Below are 18097 nucleotides of genomic sequence, written 5' to 3' on the forward strand. Positions count from 1 at the left end.
TTGGTATCACTATGGCCTTTTGAACAAAGTGTGTTGTAGTCAGTTTCTCCTCTCCTCCCCTCCCCTGACCCCTGACCTTTTCCTTTCCACCTCCAGTAACTTTTCCGTTGTCTATGTCCTTTTGACCACCTCCTGTCCTTCCTCGACACCTGGCCATGCTTTGTTTTCCTAGTTTTTAAACTTTACTCATATCTAGACTCATGTGTACATGTACACATTGCAGCTAGGACCAGTATGTGACACTGAATTATTTTTTGTCTTTCTGAGTTTGGGTTACTTAAAACTAAAATTTTCAGATCCATCTATTTTCCTGAAATTTTCATTTATTTTTATAGCTGAATAAGATTCTGTTGTGTATACATGCCACATTTTCACTACCCACTCATTCGTGGACATGTAGGCTGTTTCCACTGCCTTGCTGCTGTGAAGAGAACAGTAATTAATGTGGATGTGCAGTTATCTATGGTAAGATGCAGAGTCCTATAGCTATAGTTTTTCTGGTCCTGCCTGCCCCACGGTCAGGGCAAATCTCTCTCACCCGCCAGTCCCGCAGCTGCTCAGACCCAACCGAGTAAACACACAGAGACTTATATTGCTTACAAACTGTATGGCTGCGGCATTCTAAGACTGAAACTGCGCTGTGGCTGCTGGCTCCTCCCACCTCAGCTTCCCAACATGGCGGTGGTACAGTTTATCGCCAGCTCTGGGAGCCATCAATTCTTAGCAATAGTAGGTCTATGCTTCTATCAAAGCAGCGTGTAGCCCATAGAGTCCTTGGGTGTATGCCCTGGAGTGGTGCAGTTGACTCACATGGCAGTTCTAGTCTGAATTTTTAAGAAGTCTCCATAATGATTTATATAACGGCTATATTAGTTTGCCCTCCCACCAGCAGTGAACAAGGGTCCCTTTTCCCTACATCCTTGCCAGCATTTGCTATCAGATTCCTTATGATGGCCATTCTGATGGGGGAGGTGGTATCTCAAAGTAGATATAATCTTCACTCCCCTGATTACTGGGGATGTTGAACACATTTTTAAATTCTTGTTAGCCATTTATGTTTCTTCTTTTGGGGGCATTATTCATTAGCCCCTAACTTGGTCAGAAGTTTAGAGGCTTTGTGTTTAATTTTTACAGTTCTTTGTAAACTTTGTGTATCAGCTCCCTGTCTGAAGTTTGGCTGCTTGTTACGCGAGTCCTGTCTGCCCCCTGATAACTTCCTTCGCAGTGTAGAAACTTTCCGCTTCATGTAGCCTCGTGTACTGATTCCTGGGGCTAATTATTTAAGTTGTTTTTAATCACAGGACATCTGTGTTGGATAATCTATACAGGGCTACAGTTTTGTAGCCCGTGTTATTAGTTTGTGGTATCCTGGACGAAACTGCAGTAAACATGGAGCCCAGTGTACATTCTTAGTCTTTGAATCAGTCCTACCAAGTTCTCAAGTTCTAGTTTCCTTCTGTAACTTGGAGGTAATACTTAAAAACAGCTCTGCTTATCTCAATACTTCCCTGATTGAACAAGTGAGGCCATATGGAGCAGCTGAGGACGGTGGCATTACAAGAGATTGGACGGAAGTAACACAGGAGATGTCTGATACTCTGAAAACATATTCATCAATCCTTTATTGAAGATGTGATCTAGGCCCCAAGCTGTGATCAGGCAGGATGAATGTAAGTTCAGCCGACATAGTGGGAAAAGATCCCCTTTTCCCCGGAGTGGAGAGCGTCTGGCATCACCCTGTAGCTACAGACACCAGCTGTGCTAGGCTTGGGCAGCCGTGCACAGGCCCTCGGGTTCCTCCCACAGAGATCAAGCTGGGGTTAGATATCTGCTCTGAGTGTTCACAGCCGGGACTGAAGGTCTGTGACCTTGTACAAGGAATAGAACGGTCCAAGCAGGAAAAGATCCCGGCACTTGATCTGGGCACTTTGCCTAATGCTGGACCCACAAGGAGAGGCCCTGTGGAAGAGGAAGGAGCTTGGAGCAGGGAGTTAATAGAAATTTACAGCCGCTGCCCTTATCTTTGCAGGCTACTGCAGTGAGCAGGAAGAGGAGGAGGATAGGGAATCTGGGCTGCAGCCTTAGAGAGCTTTTGCTGTTGACTGCCTGCGGGTTTAGACTGTCAGGGATGGAAGACGGGGAGGATAAAGGGATCCTGCCTCCCTGCCTCGGGTGTGCTTCTTTTACTATAACTTTTTTTTTTCTTCAAGATAGGGTTTCTCTGTGTAGTTTTGGTGCCTGTCCTGGATCTCACTCTCTAGACTAGGCTGGCCTTGAACTCACAGAGATCTGCCGTGCTGGGATTAAAGGCATGTGCCACCACTGCCCGGCTTAGGTGCGTTTCTTAAAAGAGAAATAACTCCAAATCCTTAGGTGTCAGTGGGACAGTATAGCACAGTGAATTAGAAGTAGGAAAATATTCTTTTATTTTCTATGTAATTACATTTTAAGAGGAATTCTTCATTTTGTACCTACTTGAAAACACATTCATTATGCTTTTTTTTCATGTTCTTGTTCATGCTCTGTGAGCTTTTTAAGGTGCTTCTCCCAGCACAAGCTCCTTTGGTTGTATATTAAACATGATGGTGAAGAAGCCTTCACTTTTTTGTCTTTTACTAATTTACATTACTTGCATAAAACGATGGGGTTTGTGGTGATGATTTCAGGCGTATGTACAGCAGGGTCCTACCCACCACTCCACCCCCTTTCCCGCCTCCCCTTCCCTCCCTCTGACCCCCTTCCTCTTCTCTCATCATTTCTCATCTACTTACATCTTTTCCTTTTTTGTCCCTCTAGATTCCAAAAATGAGGGGCACATGGAGTTGTCTTTCTAATCCACCTTATTTCAGTTAATTTTCAATGAAATATTCCAACCTCCATTCTCCCATCTTCCCCTACCAGCTCCAAGCAACAAACTTAACAAGCTTGATTGCTGTGGGATGTTCTGTATGTCAAGTGTGTTGCTGATTGGTCAATAAATAAATCACTGATTGGCCATTGGCTAGGCAGGAAGTGTAGGCGGGACAAGGAGGAGAATAAAGCTGGGAAGTGGAAGGCTGAGTCAGAGAGACACTGCCAGCCCCCACGATGAGAAACAGCATGTGAAGATGCTGGTAAACCACGAGCCATGTGGCAAGGTATAGATTTATAGAAATGGATTAATTTAAGCTGTAAGAACAGTTAGCAAGAAGCCTGCCACGGCCATACAGTTTGTAACCAATATAAGTCTCTGTGTTTACTTGGTCGGGTCTAAGCTGCTGTGGGACTGGCAGGTGAGAGAGATTTGTCCTGACTGTGGGCCAGGCAGGAAAACTCTAGCTACACTTGATATTCAATATCCTTTACCCTTTGTGCAAGTAAAAAGTTACTTTTCAGTACATTATAAGGAAAAAACAGTGCACAGGGAATTCTGAAGTTACCCACACCCAAGGCCTGTTAGTAGGGAATGAGGTGTGGTCAGGGCTCTCAAAAGGCAAGTGTATGTGACCCACTTGCCATATGACTTGGACCTGAGTTGGCAGAACTGGGAATTCTTAAACATTCACAATTAATCTGAAAATACCCCCCCCCACACACACACATACACCTAAACAACAACAAAATACACGGGCCACCATGGGCTGCCTTTTTTAAAAATTAGCATTCTCTAATGATATGGTTTGTGAACAAGAGGATGTAGTTTCATAAAGCTAGTGATTGTGAGAAGAAATTTACAAAAGAATTACAAAGTCCGGAGAACCAAGAAAAACCTGGCAAACATTTGTGATGAAAATTTCAAACTATTGAACATATTTATTGTAAAGCACTACAAATATGAAATTAATCGATGTATTTATTACCTATCATACACATGGCAAACATTTTGCCATCTCCTTCCTTTATTTTACGTGCTGCTAGCATGTTGGGGAAAACAATGGTGTTTAAAATGACTTTTAAAGTTTGCCTGAATTGTAAATACCCCTCTCTGAAAAAGAAGAAAACTGCAGAATTTAAGTGAAAACACTCAATTCCCATCCCATTCTCTGAGTCCTTGGAAGCAACCGCCGTAAATTCTTATAGCTAAAGAGATACTTTCTGTTATATCAACATAGTTTGTTTGTCTAGATTTTATCTCTACTGATTGATGTGTGGATATTGTCAAAGTTCTAAGGAAGACAGAAAGTCAGGTTCACACTGACTGTTGGCATATTCACCAAGCATTTTAAAGTTCTATAACATGAGGAAGTAAGTATACAAATTGCCTAATATGTTTCACCAAGATTAAGAAATAAATTGGGGGGGGGCACTCTAGAGGTGATTCAGCAGTTAGGAACACTTGCTCTTCTTACAGAGGACCCTGGTTCACTCCCCAGCACTCACATCGTTGACACCACTGCCAGTAGTTCCAGTCCCACAGATCCAACTCAGGCCTGGTCTCTAAGAGCACCTGCACCCATGTGATGCACACACAGACACATACATACACATGAATAAAAATAAATACAAATTTAAAAAGGAAATAAATTTGGTCTAAGATTGCAGCTAAGACCAAAAAGTAAACTAAAAATCCCAAACCAAAAAAAAAAAAAAAAAAAAAACCCTTGAGTTTTACCTTTTTCCTCAAATTATTCTTCCTTCAAACTCTCAATAACCCCAGCTAAACATTACAGCTTCTTCCATGATGGCTTCTTTCTTCCTTTGATCCACCCTTCAGAGTAATCTTTGCTATCAAGATAGTTTTGTTGTACAAGATAGTAGCTCAAGAATAGAGTGGAAATGTTAGAATCTTATGGCAACGAGCACATTTACCTAAGCGGTCTGAACTGGTCATATTTCTCACACTTTAAAACTAAATGACCTTTTCCTTATATGGAGACTTGTTCACATTTTCCAGGTCTACAAGGGAACATGTACTTTATCTAAGGAATGGACAAATGCACAGATGAGTTCTTTCGTTCTTGACCTTGTGCAAGTTAGTATAGATTTTCTATTTGAACATTTTACTTATTGTGTTTTACTAGAAGAAAAGTGCATTGCCCGGTTCTTAAAATAACTATGTTCAAAATTATCTGAGGTGGTCACTGTCCTTACTTCATGTATACATGAACATATATGAAGTTTTGTAGAACTAATTTTCAAAGCCCTATAATAAATGACCTAGAACATATTATGGTTTAGGTCATACTTACAGGGATATTAGACTTTTTCATGTTATATTCGAGAAAGAATAGTTGTGCCATGATAGATTTAAGTTTTTATTTAGCATTGTGTAATATTGATGTATTAATCAATATTACATTAAATGTTCTCATTTAATTCTAAGGTAAAAGGCATTTAAGATATTAGTGCAGAAAGAGTTAATATTTGACCATCAATTATTTTTCTATATTATTCATTTAATCCCCACCATAACTCAGTGAAAAGTATATCATCTGTATTGTACAGATGGGAAAGACTAACTTGCATAATTAATACTGTACGTAGCTGGCAGAAAGCAGAACAGAATCCCAAACAATTTCTCTATACTTTTCTTCTGTGCCACTCAAAGCCTTACATGAGCTTCCTCATGGGAAATGCCAGAAAATTCCCTGTGTCCTTGAGGGGCCTACTTAGGTCAAATGCATCTTACATGTGAACTGGGCAGAGTTCTGTCAATGAGCTGAATGTGAGGATTTCTAACTGTGCTTCCAGGGGGCTAGTTTTTCCTTTATCTGTGGCTGTCTTGCCTGGGTTTGTGCTTGTGTAGATCTCCAAGTGTGCTGAGGCTTTCCTAACGTCTATGCAAGTAGCAGGGGTAGCTGCGTGCAAATTTAAGCCTTTCTAATTGCTAGCTTTGTGTTCTTGGGCCTCAACTTCTGTCCCATTTGCACAGTGGGATGTTGACATCGGTCTCAGGGGGATCAGCACTTTTAGTCAAGTAGCTCCTTTAAATGTTTCTTAAATTCATAAGGTAGAATTGAGGATATTCTTTGTTCCAATCCAATCTACTGTTCTCTGCTTCTTCTCATATACTGTTCCATATTTGAAAACAGATAGAGGAACATTGGTTTATAAACCTAGCACAGACATAAGTCACAGTCTACAGCTCAGTCGGGGAAAAGGCAGAAGTGTTGTATTATCCAAAACAGCTGATCCTATCTACCCAGGCAGAGCATGTGTGCAATGTCACTGACAAGATGACATTTGCAAATAGATAATAAAGAAACGAAGACTTGTTCCAGAGTGTTCACACTCCAGTAAGGCTGAGGTTCTCTAGAAAAGGACCTGGGGGAGCTCACACCCCATTGAGGCTGAGGTCCTCTAGAGAATGTTCTAGGGTAGCTCACACTCCAGTAAGGCTGAGGTCCTCTAGATAAGGGATGTCCTAGGGGAGCTCACACTCTTGTGAGGCTCTGGTCCTCTCGAGGAGGGCCTGGGGTCCAGGGGCTCACACTTCAGTGAGGCTGAGTCCTCTAGAGAAGGACTTGTTTTGAGAGTCGGAGTGAAGGTCTAACTACTTTTGTGCCCCAAAGCACATCCACTTAAACACAATCCCCTCACTCAAAGGATGCCAGTTAAGAAAATACAACTTCCTCAACAGCAGAAGGAATTTACATGAGCTGCTTTAATTAATCAACCCAGTCTCTATCTTGTAAATATAAACAGATAATCAAAGACGGTCAGAGCAGCAGTAGATGCATAAAGAAAGTAACAGATCAAAGAAGACAGATAATTCACGGAAGAAAATACATTTTCTTTTTTGTTTTAGAGTTGTAGTTACTGTATTCAGAGATCAGAGAAGGACTGTTATCTATAAATTAAGCAAAAGCCTTTATGCAAAACCCCCCAGAATTTTAATAAGATGAATAAACTGAAGAGTTTATGAAATGAGGACAGACTGTGCCAGAATATTGGTAAATTAAATCATTATATAGTTCATAAAACCTGAGAGTTGCAGATTATAGATGCAGTGGGTGTTCTTTAGTTTTGCTTTGAAGTCCTTTAGTCTTGCTGTGTAGCCCAGACTAGGGCAGCAGTCACTACATGGTCCAGGCTGTCCCCCCACTCACAAGCCTCCTGCCGTTGTGTCCAGATGGCTGGCATCACAGGTGTGCACTATCATGTACAATTCTTACATCCTTGACTTACTGAGAGAAAACTGAGGTGCTGTATGAATTTATAAAACCATAAAGGACATTTAGGCTTTTTATTTGAGACTATGAAAGGTAACAAACTGCAAACACAGTGAGAACACCTGGGAGAAGAGGTGGGAAACGGATGGAAGTGAGTTACTTATCTGGGGTAGTGAGCCACTGAGAGAAAGTTTGCCTTACGTCGATAAGTCAAGCAGTAGAAGTAGAGATGTCAGTAGTGTTGAGAATTAGATATAGTTACCAACCACCCTAGCAAATCCTGATACCTCTTTGTTCCCCATGTATATATTAACAAGCTCATTCTTAAATACAATTGTTGATGAGATCAATGACTCGGTGACTAAGACAATTTCCTTTGTCTGTTTAGAACCATACAACTTTAGGAATATTTAAACATCTAATCAGGTTTCTTCAAAGGCTATTGTGTGATGTTTTAAATACATGTAAATGATTACTTTTGCTTTCTTCTGTGAAAGTGAAAAATGTATTTGCTTAGGGTGGTGCGTGTATGAAGTTGCACCCCTAGCTGGGGATCTATTGGCACTTTATAGGTGCTGGGAGAATCATCTTTAAGGTCAACCCAGTAAGAGGGCAGGCTCACATCCTGGGCAACATAAATTAGACTTGATAGGGTTTCTTTTTTATTAATTTTTTTCTTTATTTTACATACCAACCAGTTTCCCCACCCTCCTCTCTTTCCATTCCCTCCTCCCACCTCTTTTCTATACCCTCCCCACTCCTCTGAAAGGGTAAGGCCTCCCATGGGAGTCAACAAAGCATGGCATACCAAACTGAGACCAAACCAAGCTCCTCCTCCCTGCATCAAGGCTGAGTGAGGCATCCCATCATAGGGAATAGTTCCAAAAAGCCAGCTCATATGCCAAGGACAGATCCTGGTCTCACTGCTAGGGGCCTGACAAACAGACCAAGCTACAGGACTGTCACCCACATGCAGACGGCCTAGGTTGGTCCCATGCAGGCTCCCTAGCTGTTGATCTATAGACCATGGGCTCCCACAAGCTTGGTTCAGTTGTCTCTGTGGTTTCCCCATCATGATCTTGACACCCTCCTTGTTCATATAATCCATCCTCCCTCTCTTCAACTGGACTTGTGGAGCTTGGCCCATTTCTTGGCTGTGGACCTCTACTTTTGCTTCCATCAGTTACTGGATAAAGGCCCTATGATGACAATTAGGGTAGCCATCAGTCTGATTACAGGAGAAGGCAGGTTCAGGGACCCTTTCCACTATTGCTAGGAGTCTTATCTGGGGTCATCCTTGTGGATTCCTGGGAACTTCCCTGGCACCAGGTTTCTCCCTAACCCTGTAATGGCCCCCTCTATCAAGATCTCTCTTTCATAGTTCTGCCTCTTCATCCCTCCCCTAATGACCATCCAGATCCCTCACGTTCCCATCCTCCATTCCCTCCCCTCTACTCCCCCCCCCCCCCGCCCCCAGTTTACCCAGGATATCTCATCTATTTCCCCTTCCAAGGGCGACTCATGTGTCCCTCTCAGGGTCCTCATTGTTAACTAGCTTCTCTGGGGCTGTGGATTGTAGCCTCATTATCCTTTGCTTTACACCTAATATCTACTTATGAGTGAGTACATACCATGTTTGTCTTTCTGGGTCTGAGTTAGTCACTTAGGATGATTATTTCTAGTTCCATCCATTAGCCTGCAAATTTCATGATGTCATTGTTTGTTTGTTTTTTTGCCACTGAATAATACTCCATTGTGTATATGTACCACATTTTCTTTATCCATTCTTCCATTGAGGGGCATCTAGGTTGTTTCCAGTTTCTGATTATTATGAGTAAAGCTGCTATGAACATAGTTGAACAAGTATCCTTGTGGTATGATTGAGCATCCCATGGGTATATGCCTAAGAGTGGTATTACTGGGTCTTGAGGTAAATTGATTACCAATTTTCAGAGAAACGGTCATACTGATTTCCAAAGTGGCTGTACAAGTTTGCACTCCCATCAGCAGTGGAGGAGTGTTCTCCTTATTCCACATCCTTTCCAGCATAAGCTGTCTTCAGTGTTTTTGATCTTAGCCATTCTGACAGGTGTAAGATGGTATCTCAGAGTTGTTTTGATTTGCATTTCTCTGATGACTAAGGATGTTGAGCAATTCTTTCAATGTCTTTCTGCCATTTGAGATTCTTCTGTTGAGAATTCTCTGTTAAGATCTGTACCCCATTTTTAATTGGATTATTTGGTATTTTGCTGTCTAGTTTCTTGAGTTCTTTATATATTTTGGAGATCAGCCCTCTTGTCAGATGTAGGTGAAGATCTTTTCCCATTCTGTGGGCTGCCATTTTGTCTTATTGACCATGTCCTTTGCCTTACAGAAGCTTTTCAGTTTCAGGAGGTCCCATTTATTAATTGTCGCTCTCAGTGTCTGTGATACTGGTGTTATATTTAGTCTCCTATGCCAATGCATTCAAGGCTACTTTTTACTTTCTCTTCTATCAGGTTCAGCATAACTGGATTTATGTTGAGGTCTTTCATCTACTTGGACTTGAGTTTTGTGAATGGTGATAGATATGGATTTATTTGCATTCTTCTATGTCGACATTCAGTTATGCCAGCACCATTTGTTGAAGATGCTTTCATTTTTTCTGTTGTATAATTTTGTCTTCTTTCTCAAAAATCAAGTTTTCCTAGGTGTGTGGATTTATGTCAGAGTCTTTGATTCAATTCCATTGATCTATGTTTCTGTTTTTATGCCAATACCAAGATGTTTTTATTACTATAGCTCTATAGTAGAGCTTGAAGTCAGGGATGGTGATGCCTCTGGAAGTTCCTTTATTGTATAGGATTGTTTTGGCTATCCTGGGTTTATTGTTTTCCCATGTGAAGTTGAGTATTGTTCTTTTGAGGACTGTGAAGAATTGTGTTGGGATTTTGATGAGGATTGCATTGCATATGTAGATTTGCTTTTGGTAAGATTGCCATTTTTACTATGTTAATACTACCTATTCAAGAGCATGGGAGATCTTTCCATTTTCTGATATCTTCTTCAATTTCTTTCTTCAAAGTTCTTTTCATACAGGTCTTTCACTTGTTTGGTTAAAGTTACCCCAAGATATTTTATGTTATTTGTGGCTACTTTAAATGGTATTGTTTCCCTGCTTTCTTTCTCAGCCCATTTATCATTTGTATATAAGAGGGCTACTGGTTTTTTTGACTTAAACTTGTATCCTGCTACATTACTGAAGGTGTTTATCAGTTGTAGAATTCCCTGATAGAATTTTCTGAGTCACGTCACTAGCAAAAGTTTGACTTTTTCCTTTCCAATTTGTGTCCCCTTGATCACCTTTTGTTACCTTTTTGCTCTATGTAGAACTTTGAGTACTATATTGAATAGATATGGAAAGTGTAGACAGCCTTGTCATGTTCCTTATTTTAGTGGAATCACATTGAATTTCTCATCATTTAGTTTGATGTTGGCTGTTGGCTTGCTGTATATTGTTTTTTATTATGTTTAGGTATGTTCCTTATATCCCTGACCTCTCCAAGACCTTTATCGTGAAGGGGTGTCGGATTTTGTCAAAGGCTTTTTCAGCATCTAATGAGATGATCACATGGTGTTTTTCTTTCAGTTTGCTTATAAGGTGGATTACATTTACAGATTTTTGTATATTGAAACATTCTTGCATCTCTGGGATGAAGCCTACTTGATCAGGGTGGATGATTTTTTTTTTTTTTGATGTTTTCTTGGATTTGTTTTGCCAGTTTTATTGACTATTTTTGCATCAATGTTTATGAGGGAGATTGGTCTATAATTCTCTTTTTTAGTTGCATCTTTGTGTGGTTTGGGTATCAGGGTAACTGTAACCTCATAAAAAGAATTTGGTAATGTTCCTTCTGTTTCTAATGTGTGGAACAATTTGAGGAGTACTGGTATTAGCTCTTCTTTGAAATTCTGGTAGAATTTTGTGCTGAAACCATCTGGCCCTGAGCTCTTGTTGGTTGGGAGACTTTTAATGACGGCTTCTATTTCCTTAGGAGTTATAGGTCTATTTAAATTGTTTATCTGGTTTTGATTTAATTTTGGTATGTGGTACCTATCCAGAAAATGTCCATTTCTTTTAGATTTTCCAATTTTGTGTACAGATTTTCGAAGTATGACCCAATGATTCTTTGGATTTCCTCAGTGTTCTTCTGGCTGGTGTGGGCTTTACTTGTTCCTATGGAGTCTGTTCTTCCAATTGGTATAGGTTTTGCCTGTTCCTGTTCTTCCAAGAGGTGTGGGTGGCACTTGTGCCTATTGGGTCTGCTGGTGTTGCTGGAGAGAGCTGTTCATGGGGAGGCTGCTCTTCTTCTGATTGGTACAGGTGGTGCTTGTGCCCCTAGGGGTTCCTGATGTTGTAGGGCATGGTTGGCCAGGGGACGATGATGAGTTCGGTGGGTCTGGGCACCAGAGTGGGTCTTGTAGATTACAGTGTCCAGTGGGGGGTGGCGTTGGTGGAGTGGCCTGCCTACAGGACTCTTACCTGCTGGCCTGCTGCTGGGGCTGAGATGGACTTGATAAGCTTAATGAAAAGAGAAATAGAGCACAAAGGCTTGTGGGTAGGGAGGTGAGTGGGAGTGCATCTTTGAGGAGTTAGGGATGGTGAATAGGATCAAAATGTATTGAAATTCTCAAAGAATGAAAGGATTATTTTTAAAAGAAGTAAAATCACACAAGTCTTTGCTCAAAGAAGAAGGAAAAGTTTATGGTCATAGAATTACATGCAAGTTGCTTGAGATATAATATGAGTGGGTGTTAATTTGTTACTCTGTTGTTTATTTGTTATACTGTTTCACTGGGTGCAGATGCACTGACTAATTTGTAGCTTATTTTGTAACTAGTGCTTATTTTTTTCTACTCTTCTCAGTTTCAGTCATCTTGTATTTTTTTCTCCTTCCCTCAGAAGTATCTTATCCATATTCTTCAACATTTTACATTTATCAAAATGTTTGAGCTTTGATTTTTTTAACAAATAAATGCTTTATAATGACACAGCTTTAAAATGGTTTTATGTAATATAAGTTCAAAATAGAAACTACATAAATCATTTCATGTCGTGTGCTCAGTTAAGAATGGTCAGTGTTGAACAATAACACACGGGAGACATTTTTAAGCTTAATTTTGTTGAGATTATTAAATAAACAACCAGACATGAACTGACTGTCAGTGTTGACACTGGTGGGATGGGACTCACAGTTCTCCCATGATGATTAAAGGCAGCTGGAGGAGCATGTGAAAAAGCACACCCATGCAAACACAGAGACACAAAGTAAAGATGAGGTGACTCCAGACCTTAAAGTGGAAACAACACTGGACTGCTGTAAGTTACTGCCTGCTTCAAAAAGAAGAGAGCAGAGGGGAGGGGAGGAGAGCAAAGGGGAGGGGAGGAGAGGAGAGCAGAGGAGAGCAGAGCAGAGCAGAGCAGAGGAGAGCAGAGGTGAGGAGAGGAGAGCAGAGCAGAGCAGAGGAGAGCAGAGGTGAGGAGAGCAGAGGAGAAGAGAGGAGAGCAGAGCAGAGGAGAGGAGAGCAGAGGAGAGGAGAGCAGAGGAGAGGAGAGCAGAGCAGAGGAGAGGAGAGGAGAGGAGAACAGAGGAGAGCAGAGCAGAGCAGAGGAGAGCAGAGCAGAGGAGAGGAGAGGTGAGGAGAGGAGAGCAGAGGAGAGGAGAGCAGAGGAGAGCAGAGGGGAGGGGAGGAGAGCAGAGGAGAGGAGAGGAGAGGTGAGGAGAGCAGAGCAGAGGAGAGGAGAGCAGAGCAGAGCAGAGGAGAGGAGAGGAGAGCAGAGGAGAGGGGAGGGGAGGAGAGCAGAGGAGAGGAGAGGAGAGCAGAGGAGAGGAGAGGAGAGGAGAGCAGAGGAGAGCAGAGGGGAGGGGAGGAGACCAGAGCAGAGCAGAGGAGAGCAGAGCAGAAGGGAGGGAAGGAGAGCACAGGAGAGCAGAGGGGAGGGGAGGAGAGCAGAGCAGAGGAGAGCAGAGGAGAGGAGAGAAGAGCAGAGGAGAGGAGAGGAGAGCAGAGGAGAGGAGAGCAGAGGAGAGGGGAGGGGAGGAGAGCAGAGGAGAGGAGAGCAGAGGAGAGGAGAGCAGAGCAGAGGAGAGGAGAGCAGAGGAGAGGAGAGCAGAGGAGAGCAGAGGGGAGGGGAGGAGAGCAGAGGGGAGGAGAGGAGACCAGAGCAGAGCAGAGGAGAGCAGAGCAGAGGGGAGGGAAGGAGAGCACAGGAGAGCAGAGGGGAGGGGAGGAGAGCAGAGGCAGAGGAGAGCAGAGGAGAGGAGAGCAGAGCAGAGGAGAGCAGAGCAGAGCAGAGGAGAGGAGAGCAGAGGAGAGGAGAGGAGAGGAGAGGAGAGCAGAGGAGAGGAGAGCAGAGGAGAGGAGAGCAGAGGAGAGGAGAGGAGAGGAGAGCAGAGGGGGAGGGGAGGAGAGCAGAGGGGAGGAGAGCAGAGGAGAGGAGAGCAGAGGAGAGGAGAGCAGAGGAGAGGAGAGGAGAGGAGAGGAGAGGAGAGCAGAGGAGAGCAGAGGGGAGCAGAGGGGAGGGGAGGAGAGCAGAGGGGAGGAGAGGAGACCAGAGCAGAGCAGAGGAGAGCAGAGCAGAGGGGAGGGAAGGAGAGCACAGGAGAGCAGAGGGGAGGGGAGGAGAGCAGAGCAGAGGAGAGGAGAGCAGAGGAGAGGAGAGGAGAGCAGAGGGGAGGAGAGGAGAGCAGAGGAGAGGAGAGCAGAGGAGAGCAGAGCAGAGGAGAGGAGAGCAGAGCAGAGGGGAGGAGAGGAGAGCAGAGGGGAGGAGAGGAGAGCAGAGGGGAGGGAAGGAGAGGGCCAACACCCAAAGCTAGTGTATCCCCAATGCTTACAACTGTATTTATAATTTATACACAGAATTTAGACCTTTCAGCTTTTTAAACAATTTCAGTTAGATGTTTCTTTTCACTTTGGTGGAACCTGACAACTACTGCTCTTTTCACGTATTTTTGCATTTCGTGTTAATAGCTACTAATTAGAGACCATTTCTACTCACAACTCATATATGTTACCATAGTTCAAAAGCACTGACCCCAGAAGACAATCTGTGCTCTGGCAGAAGGCAAACATCACATGCTGAAGTTAATGGACTGATAAGGGAATCTTGTGAAATGTTCTCAGCTGAGCTCGGTGCACACACTGTTTTTCAACATAGAAATACAGAGTTCACTGGAAAATGTGAAGCAGAGATGAAATGTACGCAGAAGCCCTTGAACATGCACACACTTCACACGTCCCTCCTCTCCAGCAGCAGATGGCTTGATGAGCAAACTATTTATTTTGCTTTTGGTTGAGGGTTGTTTGTTTATTTTTGTTTTTGTTTTTTTCAAGACAAGGCTTCTCTGTGTAGCTCCTGCTGTCCTGGAACTTGCTCTGTAGAGCAGGCTGGCCTTGTGCTTGGATTGAGGTGTGCACCATACTGCCAGGCTGGCAAATTATTCTTATTTATAGTTTGCATCTGTAGAAAAGGAGAGTTCTAGAAAGTAGATATACTCTCAGTTTAAAAACAAACAAACAAACAAACAAACAAAAGCAAGCCTCGTCAAAATCCGACTCACATGTTACTACCTGCAAGAAGTGTTCTGATGAATGTTAATTCACTGAGACCCTGCATCTTACTTAAAGATGGATTTGTGAAAAGCCAACTCTTCATATTTTTCCACCATTTACTTAAGTAAAACCATTGGGGGAAAACTTACATTTTAATCTTATAAAGTGAAGACACAGCACTCCTCCATCTGTTCTGTTTCATTGTTTGGTTGTGCTTATTTGCTTATTTAAAAATTCAAATTGTACATGAAAATAGAAATTAGAGTAAAACTCATTGAAAAAATCTCCTCATATAGTCGTAAGTGCAGTTGACATAGTAGTGAATGCCTTTCTAGTTTGTACCTGTTTCTTTATGCAATTGTGTACTTCTGTGGCCATACTCTACCTGCTATTCAGTATATTTCATTGAAACAACATCATTCCATACCAACATTTCATAAGTTTCATGGACACATATTTTGTTGTTTCATTTAGTTTTTTATCAAAGAGTAGAAGAGCTGTTTTCAGCTTACATGGCTGTTTGAAATAGTGCTGTGATCACATTTTTGTGTGCAGAGTGCTTTCGGTATTGGGCAGTGATCTCCACAATAAGTCTCTGGAAGATTTCCTGTGTTTTACTTGAAATTCTAGAAAGTTAGGTGGCTCTCCAGAGAACTGTGCCACATGTCTTTCTACATCTTTTCTTTAAAAAATGGTGAGTTTTTCATTTAAAGAGTATTTATTATCACTATTTTTCACTTTGCACTGCTTGCATCAAATCTAAGGCCTCACACTTGTTAGTACTCAGCTACAGCCTAAAGTCCTCTTTCTACATCTTTGTCAACATTGAATTTTATCAATCAGTTATCTCTCTGCCAGTGAGATAAAAGAAAATCGGTTTTCATTAAAATGTAAACTTCTTTAATAAACTGTAAGCTTAAACATATTTTTATATCTCCAGCCCCCCTCACTCCTAGAGAGAGTCTCACTATGTATCCCTGGCCTGGAACTTCCTATGTCAAATATGCTGGCCTTGAACTCACAAAGAGCCGCCTGCCTCTGCCTCCCAAGAGCTGGAATTAAAGGTGTGCCAAGACACACCTGGCTGTTTTTCTCATTTTTATGAAATGTTCATACATTTTTCCATAGGCTTGTTTATGGTCATCTGGTTGATTTGTAAAAAGGTCTCTGTATGCTGGAGGCATGTTAACATCTGCCTGTTGTATGCACTGTGGTTGACTTCACCTCTCCAACTATTTGACTTTAATTATGGTTTATAGATGCTTAGGAGTCAGATCTATCATTCTGTGATGGTTGGTTGTTTTGAGACATGATCTTGCTAGGTGGTTCAGGTTGATCTGGAACTCACCATCCTTTACCTGGTGTGTGAAGAGGCTTTGTTACATTGAGATTTTTTTTTTTAAGTCCAAGAGCTTCAGTGGGTGTAAGTCTGAGATGAAAGAGTATTGAGTGACAACCAGAATACATTGTAACTTGAATGAGATTGTTAAAGAATAAAAAAATTTAAAGCGCGTATTTCCCCCTGGTGCTTTGGTAGCTTTATTCATGTTATTTACACTATCTAGAATTAAGCTATACCACATAAAATGAGGCATGGCTTCGGTTAATTGTCTGTGTTTGAATTCTTAGTGGCTTAAAATACTGTAGAATGATCAAAAGATAAGATCTTGGAGTCAGACTTCCTGGGTCCAAATTCTGGCTCCATTGCTTAATAACTGGGCAAACCTGACTGCCCACATACAAAATGAGGAAAATAGAAACTATTTCCTGGTGGTATTTTTCAAGACTCACATGTTAATGTATACAAGGGCTTAATGCACAGCACATAATGGGAGCTTGCTAAACAGTCTCTTACTGAATACCACTTCACATAGGAAGGACTTCTTGGCTTTATTCTCTTGCACTTCGCAGGATCTGGAAGTTTATAGTTCAGGATGAATTACAGCCTTGTAACATGTGCAGACAAGTTCTTTTTTTGTTTTCAGTATAGTCCTTATTCTTCTAATTATATTTATTTGTTTGATTACATTGTAAGCTATCCAGAGCTGGGTGGGTGAGATGCCTCAGCAGGTAAAGACATTTATTCCCAAGCCCAAAGACCTGTGTTCAGTCCCCAGAACTTCAGAGCAGAAGGAAATTCTTCTGAAAACTGTGCTCTGACTTCTACATGCGTACCACGGCAAAAACATGCCTTGACATACAAAATATATTTGTTATTGGACTGGCCTTAGAGAGTAGCTCTGTGGTGGTTTGAGCGACATGTCCCCCATAAGTCTTTTGAATCCTCAGTTGGTGGCTGTTTCAGGAGGATTAGGAGGTGTGGCCTTGTGGGAGAGAATGTCAGTGTGGGTGGGCTTTGAGGTTTCAAAAGAGTTCTTGAGATCTGCCTCCTGCTGTGGATCACAATGTGAGTTCTCAGCTCCTGCTCCAGATGCCTGCTGCTGTGTGCTTTTCCTCCGTCATCATGACTTTAAGCCTCTGGAACTGTAAGCTCAATTAAATACTTTCTTTTAGAAGTTGCCTTGGTCATGGTGTTTTGTTCATAGAAAGTAACTAATACAAGATTCTATCAGGAAAAAAAAAGACTTTTTCATGAATTGTAATGTTCCTTTCCATTAAGTACTACAAAATAGTATTCTTTCAACTATTCGATCTTTCTTTGTTTTATTTAGTAAAGTTTTAGGCACGTATTCATTGAAAAATTTAAGTGTATAATAGCTCAGTGACAAAGTGCATTCACATTGTGGTGCAATCACCACAACCACCCATTCTCCAAAACAGTCTCACCTTCCCAGTGTGCTACTCTGTGTCTATTAAATACTAACAGCTCAGTTTCCCAGCACCTAATTCCTGGTAATAATCCCTGTAATTTCTATCTTAATGAGTTTGACATTATTGGTACTTGAAGAAGTAGAACTATATAGTATTTATCTTTTTTCTAACCTGCTTCTGTGACTTGGCATATCTTCCCAGTTTCAGCAATGTTTTAGCATCTATCAGAATGCTCTTTCCTTTTAAGGCTGAAATAGTACCACTCTGGGTATTCACACACCTTTTTGTTGACAAAGTTCCCAATCAATGAACATGTGGGTGTAAGGTTAAGCTGGATCTGCTTGCTGCTCTGTGCTCTTGTGTGTGCATACCCAGGAGTGGGATTGCCAATTCACATGATACCACCCGGCTTCTGCTATGGCTTGCTATTAGCTCTGACCCCCAGGCAACTTTATTTATTAACATACAAAAAAAATCACATTTCAGTACAAATAAAATATCACCATACAGTCCCTTGTTGTTTACTTCTGTAACTTTACTGGTTTACATTTCCCAAGGCAATGGAAACAGGTTCCGGCATTTACATATCCTGGCCAACATTTCTCACATTGTTTGTTTATTTGTTTGTTTGTTTGTTTATT

Source organism: Peromyscus eremicus, chromosome 13, assembly GCF_949786415.1.
Source record: "Peromyscus eremicus chromosome 13, PerEre_H2_v1, whole genome shotgun sequence".
NCBI lineage: Eukaryota > Metazoa > Chordata > Mammalia > Rodentia > Cricetidae > Peromyscus > Peromyscus eremicus.